At 43.0% G+C, this 10,383-nt stretch overlaps 1 long non-coding RNA gene across 1 annotated transcript; it reads left to right on the forward strand.

Moving 5' to 3' along the window:
• The first annotated feature begins 661 nt into the window (after positions 1-661).
• On the forward strand, positions 662-7,476 carry LOC107103399. The gene is made up of 3 exons (XR_001482180.1): positions 662-913; positions 4,152-4,246; positions 7,417-7,476. It is a non-coding gene; the product is annotated as an uncharacterized LOC107103399 (long non-coding RNA).
• Positions 7,477-10,383: the final 2,907 nt, after the last annotated feature.

Consider the following 10,383-nt stretch of genomic DNA (forward strand, 5'->3'; position numbering starts at 1 on the left):
CAGTGCTTTAAAGTCATGTCAATGTTTATTTAAAGACGTTTTAATTAGTGGAAAAATTGCAGGGGGGATATAAAGAAACAATTCTAATCAACCAAAACTTTTGCGACCCCCCATGCAGTACCTCTGTGGACCCCATAGGGGTCGCGGACCCCCTGTTGAAGATCTACGATCTACAATAAAATTTTTCTTCCATTTAGGATTATTAAAGTACTTTTGAAATGACAGTACAGACTGTAGTACCAGCTTTAGTACCAGTACTTGTACCAGTGCTTGTGTACTCAAAGAGGTACTGACCAAATCAACTGTTGTATGAGTTGTGGTACCAGAATGGTGACTGTGGTACTTAGTAGAACCAAAACTGTGTTCAACATTGCTGATGGTATAGATAGCAGTATCAGCAGTGGTAGAGTGCTGCTGGCTGTAGTAAGTCTGTAGTATCAGTTTTAGTGTGTGTAGTACCATGTTTTAAACTGTAGTACTGGCATTCTGTGGTCTTCTTTCTGATTGGTTCACTGCTGTCAGCTCAGGATGCAGTTTCCATGGTGACGCTGTGTGTGTCTCTCCCAGCCTGTGATTGGCTGATGATGGAGTGGGCCAGCGGGCCAAGCCTCTGAAAGCTTCGGCGTCTCACTTTCTGTTGCATTTCAGCTCAGAGAGACGAAGAGACGCTCCTCTTCCTCACTGCTCTCTCCCTCCATCTTCCTCCTACTCCTCCTCCTCCTATTCCACTTTGCTGGCTCTCCTCTTCCTCCTCCTCCTCAGACAGACGGACTGGTCCAACTCCTCACCTTCATCGCTTCAACCATCATCATCTTCAGAGGAAGAAGACAGGGAGCCCCCTGACCCTCGCCATGGCAACGGTCATCAGCACGCGGTTCTCTGATGAGTACCAGCTTTACGAGGAGCTGGGGAAGTAAGTACCACCTTCAGCATCCTCCTCATCATTACTGACATCAAACTTTTTTACTGCAATTTTTTTTCATTTTAATTATTTAATTATTTTAATTATTATTTATAGAAAAGCTAAACGTTCAAAAATGTTTTTAATTAAGTGACGTGATTTTTATTCTCCTAAAACTGAAAGATAGTAATAATTTACATGATCATGGTATTAGTAAAAACCTTTACTTTTGATTGAAACAAATAGTTGTTTATCTTTAATAAATAATAAACAGACAGCCTGATGGGCAACATTAGATCAATAAAAGCATTAGCAGCAAGTGTACCTGCTGTGAGTAAAAGAAGGATTATCATAGATTAACATCAATTAGATCAGGTATGATGATCCGCTAAAGATCATTAAAGTTTCTATCAGCTATAGATCGTAATCCATTAGATGATTTTTAGATCAGCTATAGATTACTGATTAGCTGCAGGATAAACACATCCCTGGATGGATGGAGGGAAGAGTGAAGCACCTTTCTGACCCCGTCCCACTCACCACCACCCACACACACTCACACACACACACACAGTAACACACACTTAATGCCAGGTCTGTTACATAATGTGATGTGGGTGGCAGAATGCAGCTTTCAGAAGAAACAGAACGCTTTCTGCTCAAACTCTGCTGCACTTCCTCAAGAAAAACCACCGACACTCAGTGTCTTCAATCAGACTTCATCAGTCATTTACTGACCGATTTCTTTCACTGATCCAGAACAGATGCAGGAAAAAAACAGTTTGATGTTCATGTAGATGATCATGATGTGATCCACAGACACTCTCGCTCATTCACCTCAGCTCATCCTTATGAATCATAAAATGAAGGTAGCTATGATGAGATCTGGACTGTCTAATCGGTAGTTTTTTAGACTCTGTCCTCAGGACCCACCATCCTCCATGTTTAGGTATTTCCCTGCCTCCACACACCTGACCTACATCAGTGGGTGATTAGCAGGCCCTGGTGGCTGCTGAGTAGGAGGAGAACAATCATTAGATGAAGGTTTGCTGCAGCAGAGACACATTTGGAACATCCAGGACATTAGGTCCTGAGAACTTAGAGGGAAACCACTGGTCTAGACTTTCCCCAGGAGGAAAACAACTCAGTCAGCCTCCAACCTTCCAGGTGTGAACGTCCCAGAAGATTTATCCAGCTTCATCCTGACTCTAAAGGCCTCATGTAACAGGTTAAGAGCTAAAGATCATGGCCTTGTGCCAGTCTGTTAGGAGGGGTTCAAAGAGAAAACCTCTTCTCTCTAGACCCGAGATGGCAGCGGGGGTTAGGTTTGACACATCTTGGATGATGTCTTCTGGACGACTGAGGCCAGTGGGGATGTTTCACCACAAAGTAGAGAGTCATGGTTGGAGGAAACCAAATCCGCACAGACACCTGCGGAGTAAAAAATTTTGAGATTTGTCTGTTTTTAGCCTCACAGGCTCCAAACGAAGGTGATGAGAGATAAGAATGAGTTCACACAGCCTCCTTAATGGCATGAAGGGGAGGACTGTTGTTTTGAGAAGATCCATCTGACCAGTGAAAGATATATGAATCTATCAGGGAATGGTGTTGATGAACTCAAGTTGTTTTTCCTCCAAATGTTCGTGCGTGAGAAAGTTCTTTATGTAGGGGTGGGATAGTTCCAAGGGAGAGTGTGTGTATTGGGAGTTGCTGTATAAATGTATGTACTGAGCTTGCCCCAGTCAGAGCTCTATCTCTCTGTCTGAGGACGTTAAATAAATCTGAACATTCTCTTACAAGAGTCTCAGCTTCCTCCTCACACACCTCAGAACAGTTCTGAAGCACGGTGGTGGAGGAATGACTGAGGACACCTTCTACCCTGCTAGGGTAATGAGTCAGTCTCTGCAGGCCTGCTCTGGTTTCAGGACTGGATGTCCTGGAAGTAATGCTGTGGTAACAGAAATGTCATTAAGTCATTAAGTAAGCCTGGTGTATGTGAGGAGCACCATTTTTTGAGCACATCATGAGGTGATACATCGGTAGCAGAGACAGATCTTTTGGATCAAGGAATCCGGTTCAGATCATCCTGTGGGATGTACCTGTAAAGCCGGATTAGCTTTGGACGCTATCTGTCCAACTACAGACCAGAGGTCTCCTTTCTGAAGGCTGCATTCCCACTAAATGGGGCCTTTAACTTTTTAAGAAAATTGCCCATGTATACGCTCATTTTGGAGGCGGGGGACAACTGGTGACAGATGGTGAGAAAGAGAAGTGAGGCTGCATTACATGATTGGTCTCAGAACTCCGTATCAAACTTTAATACTAACTTCATTGAAAACCCCAGATTGATGTATGTTTACACCTGTAAGCCAAAACTAGACCTGAGGACAGATTCCTCTCACCGAAGTTGAGCAGGTTAAACTTCCCACAGGTCAACAAACTAAGGTGTCAAGGTGTAAGGTGTTCTCAATGATTGGCTGTGACACCCTGACTGATGCTGTAGGGTAGATGCCTTGGCTATACTGGAGGATGATGGAAATTGGAGGTTTAGGAAGGATTCACCAAGGTTCCCTGGTCCCTGATGATGACAGGCTTTATGAACCAATCAGACTCCATAGAACATGGCTGTGGATCTGCTCTGCTGAACGCCTCATCCCTGTTCATCACTGGTTTTGAATGAGAGAATGAATGAGTGAATGGCTTTAATTCAGACAATCAAGTAAATAAAAATGTAACACATGAGAACATTATGGACAATTATTGGTATATATAACTTTGTAATATGTATAATTTAGTGTTTATGTCTGAAAAGGGGAGTAAAGGAGTCAATCTTTATTAATTAGATCCTTTCAGCTTCCAACAGTCTATTACATCAACATTCATCCTAGTTCCTATTTACCTTACTAGTCCAAAAGTTTATCAAGTGAGCAAATAAATTAGTTTATCCGCATAAATTAAATATATCACAGCCAATTCTGAGCTCCATACACTCTCTCTCTCTCTATATATATATATATATATATATATATATAAATTAATATAATGGTTATTATGATTATAGAATGGTCCTCTGGGAACCGTTAACCTTTCATGCCACATTTGGTTGTCATATTTCCTGTTCTGTTCGATCTTTTTCTTACTGCTCTATCTTTCTGATCGTTGAAAGTGCAAAGGTCTGTGTGAATTCAGGAAACTCTTATTGTGACAGTCTGGTCTGCGGTGCTAATTGGTTCCGCCTGCTCTCTTCCAGGGGAGCGTTTTCAGTGGTGCGTCGCTGTGTGAAGGTTCTGTCGGGTCAGGAGTACGCCGCCAAGATCATCAACACCAAGAAACTGTCTGCTCGAGGTGAGAGGCTGAGAACACGTGCCTGACATGATGGAGTCTCTCAGTTTAACACACAGTCCTCACACCTGCTGCTGAGCCACAACCTGTTGCTCCAGAACCAGCTGAACCTTTAGGAACTGGAACACCATTGGCTGACATGACTTATCCATGAGATAAGAAACGAACACAGTTAGTCAGAAGGAGCAGCTGCTCCTTCACCAACAGTGACCTAGGAGAACTTTCTACTTTGAAGAAAAGCAACCAGTTGGAGGGAGAAGCGGATTCATTTAGGAGAGACATGGCAATTAGACCAATTAATGACCAGGTAGAACAATTAGAGACTTTAGACCATTCAGACCAGTCAGACCATTTAGACCTGCTGGGTAATTTAGAACAATTAGACAGTTGGACCAGTCAGTTGGACCAGTTAGACAAACTAGAGCACTTAAAACAACCAAACTACTTAAGCTAGTTAGACCAGTTAGATCAAAGGGATCTGAACTAGAACTTAAACTATATCAACCAGCAGATAAACTTCAGGCCTTCACAGGGCTGAACCAAAAGGCCTGGTTCACTCGGACCTCTCTGCCGTCTAGGTTGAAGGGTCGGATTTATCTCCGTCCTTTAGGTATTCCATCTAAACTGCCTCTGTGGCATGATGAGACGTCTTACCCACATGGTTCTCTTTGCTATTCTGGGTTCTAGATGGCTTAAACCGGGGTTTTAATGGAGGTGTGAAATTGTTGCACATGTGAGAAACCTAAAATAACTGAGCCTAGCAGAACTTTACCTGAACCAGATGTGGCAGACAAAGATCTGTCCCAGAGTCCATCAAGGTAGTTCCATTCTGGTGGACTTGATTGTTTCTGGGTTTTTCTCACAAGATGGTTTTAATTCATTTGGTTCAAAAAAATCACTGCAACTGGGCCATACCACAACCGCGCTTGATCAACCAATTAATATCCTCCAACCAGTGAGCTGAGGGGAAATTAGCCAATCAGGGCGCTTCTAGTAAAGCAGTTAAAATGAGAACATAGTCTAAATGGGCTGGCCCACTGATGAGTGGCCAGGGGTGGCCATAGCCACTCTTACCCAATCATTGGCCACCTCTGTGGCCACCCCTACCATTTTTCCCCCTCTAATAGCGGTGGCAGCAGTAAAACTCTCAAGTGAAATATTCATTTTAATTTTTCATATATTACTTACTGTTTTTTCATGTGTTCATAATTTCTTGACAACGAAAACACAGTGCTTAATTATTCACAACAATATACTAACATTAAAGAAGATAAGTAGAGAATTCATGCTCTTTTCAGAACTAGTTTGTGTTAAATAATGTGTCTCTGCAAGTCATCTAGGAGTCTTCAGTGAAATCATAGATAAATAACAATATTGATAAAAACGTATTGAATAATCAATTTATGTAGATATTTGTACTTGTAAATATCAATTTTATGCAGAATGATTATCGATAAAAGTAGGTAAGTAATGATAGTGGAAAAAATGCCCCAGAACTCAAACATGAAAGTATTGTATCCACTATACCTATTATCTAGAAAGCACGGATGTTTAAATATGTGCATTTATTTGTTAGCAAAGGCAGTAGGAAAGTATAGTTAGTCTTATCTTTGGCTTGAACGTGAGGTTCTGGCGCCTATCCACCTTCGGCCACCCCTCAGTGATCATTGGCCATCCTTTTCTCTGGCTACGCCTCTGCCTCTGTCTCCAGAACCATACGCCAGTAAAGACACTAGGGATTATTTCCAGGAAGGTGGTTCTGAATGAGATCATCCATCCTGGGCGCATAGGATGATTGGACCAGGACCAGTCGTGTTCAGAGTTATTTGGTGGCCTTTAGCCTCGACTGAGGGAAACATCTAGAGAAGGGGAGGTTCCTCAGTAGGTAGAGGTAAAAAAACGACCTTAGGCTGAGTCCGGCAAATGGAGCAAATAACTTTGGATCATTGCAAAGGAACAGAGTGACGTTTGTTCTGGAAATGATCATGAAAAGTCCTGAGAAAGGTTTAACTGGAAAAGAGTGTGAGATGTTTCCAGTTAAACCACTGGGATCCTCTGGACAAGTAAAAACCAGTAGAACCAGTCAGAACCTAGAAGCCCCCCCCACCCCCCACTCAGAGAACAGAGCAGCTGTGAATTCTTCTTCTCTGGGAATATTTTCATATCTCTATTCTGGTTTTGAGATTTCCTCCGGTTGCTTAGCAACAGGCTGCAAAGTTAACAGAAAATTGTGCGTGTGTGTTGGTATGTGTGTTTTGTTACATAAGGAACCTGCAGCTGTTGAACACATCTGAACCATCAAACAGCTGCACCTGACAGAAACTCTCAGACTGGATCCATTATTCTGGATCAATCCAGGTGGGGAACATGGAGAACACTGAGAACCTGGAGAACGTCCATCAGCAGCTGAAACAAACCCTAAACTTCACCATCTGTCCTCCAGTTAAAACCTGGGCAGAACAGCCCAGGTCTGACCAATCAGAGCTTCTCCTCCCTGAGCCCATTAGGCTTCCACTGATGTTTTCTTGCAGACCCTCCTCCCTGAAGCTCCTGCAGAAACAGTCAGCTGTGGAACCAGTAAACTCAGCGGCTCTGTAATAACTGGTAATAACTCAGCCTCATGAAGTTAACGTGTCCAGCAGCCAGAGCGCCTCCTCCACATTTCTGCTCCTAACGAGCTCCAGTTACACAACTGATCATCATGAGCAGCTTATTATTCCCTCTGCATCCTGCAGCTCTTCTCCACATTTTATTGCGGCTGCTGAGAGGAGCGGCGCCGCTTCCTGCTCATCACTCTGACGATGATCAGAGAGTTGCATCAGATCACATCAATCTGAACCTGATTCTGCTCTGCAGGGATTCTGGTCAGAGTCTGTTTATTTAGGACAGATTAATCCTCTGGATCTGATCAGAAGGAGCCACTTTAGAAGCGTTTGTATTCTATCCGATGACCTGCAGGGAGCGCCTGCCTGGAAAACATCCTAAGGACCAAAGGACAGAAATTCAAGCTCAACCCAAATTCATCAGAACAACTTTCCGGAGGGAGGAATATGTTCCCAGTTTCTATGAACAGAAACAGCAGCACAAAAACACTTTTTTCATAGCTGGATGCACACATTCAGACTATCAGCAGCAGCAGGCCGCTCTGACCAATAATCTCTGTTTGTTTTCAGATCATCAGAAGTTGGATCGAGAAGCTCGAATCTGTCGTTTACTGAAACACCCCAACATCGGTAAGTGGTGCCAGAGCTGCTGCTAGAGGAGGAAGTGATGTCATGGTGGACATGCTGCTGATAAGATGATTAAATAATCTTAGACCAAAGAACCTTACTTTTAAATCTCTCGCCACCGTCTGATGATGGTGCTCTACACCTCCAAACTAGGACCCTGTGAGACCTTTAACATCTCAAATTGATGTTATAGAAGATACCTACAGTGATCTTCATCAGTGTCAGGCGTAGATTCCAGAATGCCCTCTCATAACAAATGTCAGATGAACGTTACGTCCAATCCTCTGTGATTAAACATCTATGCTGTGATCATTGTCTACAGTATTTACGTAGCAACAAAATCCACTTCCTCTATCAGCCAACCCTGCTGCACACGTCAACCTGCTGCACTCTGTTAAACTAAAAGCTACAGATATGAATAAGCCTTTTAATGTTCGGCTCAGCTATGATCATTGAAAAATATCTAATAGCTTAATGGAAACATAATGAGAGAGGATGTAAAGCATGCAGAGGACAACCTGGGGATCGACTCAAACGTTAAAACTTTAACACCATGCTTCCTGTTCGACATCTTCAAAAAATCTACTTAAAATCAGCAAACATGTCATAATTAAAGATGGTCCAGCAGTCTGGTTCCATATTGGGTCCAGTTTCATCTGTCTACAGGTCCTATGTTCATGAGTTCTAGTAATTATTACAGACAGAAACATGAGAACTTCCAGCCGTCATACAGACCAGGAAGGAGCTGGCTGTCCCAGAGATGGATGTGTTCTGGTCTGTAATTAACCCCAGAATGAGTCATTATCTGAAAGACCACTAAGAGAGGATGAAGCCAGGTCTTCCAAAACAGCAAAAAGCCAGTTTTCAGTTTGGAAACAAGACTCAGAGACAAAGACCTTGGTCTGTGTTCTGAAGACCATACCATGCTGACCAACTTCATATTTGGTTAAAAGAAAATAAAGAAGCTGAGAGTCTGAGGACACTATTCAGCTGTGAAGTATGAGGTGATGTATTATGCTGTGGGGTGGTCTTACTGCACAACTTGGTTGAAATGGAGGTCTTCTGATGGACATTGCCCCTCAGCATTTTTGCAGATTAGTTACAAAGCATCCATATGGAGGAGTGTTTGTCGCAAAGCTGGTTGTTTAACTTTAGTCTGAGGATGTGACCTTAGCTGCTACTGGGTCATAGCAGGGCGGGATCCTCCCAGTCAGAGTCCTGACCATATATCCATATTGCTCTGCAGCAGTTTGTATGTTATGACCTAGGACTTACTGTGTTCTTATCCGGCTGGTGCATCCTCTGAAGGCCAGATTCGTCGGCTGATTAAATCATACTATGGGGGCGTGGCCTGTTCGGATTCAAACGCTCCTTCAGACTCTTTCCTTCAGTGCAGTGGATAAATGCAGCCTTCTGTTCACTCATTTTAAAGGACAGGTCTGGTGTATCCTACATAGACTTGGGTATCCCTTGATTCATTGCAAGTCCAAACAAGCCGGCTGCTCCATGCTCAGAGGAAAAAGGGAAATGGCGCCAAACAGTTGTAAATATTGTGAGTGCAGTTGAGTATAATGCAAGTATGTGAATAGATCTGTCTGAAATTAATGAAAATAGTTCAGTTATTGAATCAGATATGTGTGGTGACAATGTTTGGTTTACTGAAAGGTTTTTATCTGTCCCTGTGCAAAGGGGTTTGGCTGACATTTAGGCACAGATTACTTTATATCTGCAAAGTGGGAACTACAAAACTGTGAATCTGTGAAAACGGTACTGCTGCTGAAGCTCCTCGACAAGGAAATTAGCACACAGAACAGGGTCAATTGGAACAGAAGCGTACTTGGCCAGAGGCTTGCCCAGCTCGTCTAGAGCTGCATTTCATCTCCTGTTATTAATAGTCTCTAGATAATAATAAATTATTACTTTTTTTAATTTAGTGGGGGAATAATAATTAACACAGTCAGATAAACAGAAATCAAATTAACATTTTGCCATATAAAACAAAAAACTCGCCATCAGAGCAATGTCGAGAGAGGCTGCTGCAGACGAGCTAGGATTAGACCTGGCTGCCATTACCCTCGGAGGTCCACTGGCCGCGGTCCTCTCAACTTCGGAAATGTATTTTTAAAATGACGCATTAAATCGCTAAATGGTAAAGTATAATATTCTCGCCTCAAATGGTCTTATAACGTAGTTTAATAGAACAACAGCAACAGAAAAGACAACTTTTAACTTAATACTCTGAGCTCTGTAAGCGCTCCATTAAAAGTTGAGGCTGCCGCAGGACATGCTGGGACAGCTGTCAAGCTCAAGAATGGACAAGTCTGCTCTGATGCATGCTGGGTAAATAGGGAGGGGCAAGAAAAACATCCGGGGACTTTGTCCGTTCTCGTTTTGCTGTTCTTGTGAATTGGAACAGTACTAGGGCTGAGACTGATGACGTTTCACGAGTACATGAGCGCATGAGAACGCACTAGTACACAAATTGAGAATGGGCCTTATTTTCACGGCCTTGGAAGGACCCAGTACAGGTAGACCGGGTCCTCGGAGGATGCAGCCACTTGATTGGAATACAACCTGAATTTTTAGAGGATCAATAAGGATGACTGATTGATTAATTTGCCAAATACTTTCTGTTCTTTAACTTTGTTTTTCCATCAATCAATCTTCTTCCCCAACTAATCCAACAGGGTCACTTTGGGGCTGATTTCCAGCAGTCAATGGGCCACAGGACAGGTCACCAGGTCACCAGTCCATCACAGCACAACACAGAGGCTACGTTCACACTGCAGCCTGAAGTGACCCAATTCCGATTTTTTTGCCCATATGTGACCTGTATCTGATCTTTTTATAACAGTCTGAACGACACGGATCGGATTTTTTCAAATGCGACCCAGGCCACTTGGATATGTG

Source organism: Cyprinodon variegatus, unplaced genomic scaffold (assembly GCF_000732505.1).
Source record: "Cyprinodon variegatus isolate N-32 unplaced genomic scaffold, C_variegatus-1.0 Scaffold1438, whole genome shotgun sequence".
NCBI classification, from domain to species: Eukaryota; Metazoa; Chordata; class Actinopteri; order Cyprinodontiformes; family Cyprinodontidae; genus Cyprinodon; species Cyprinodon variegatus.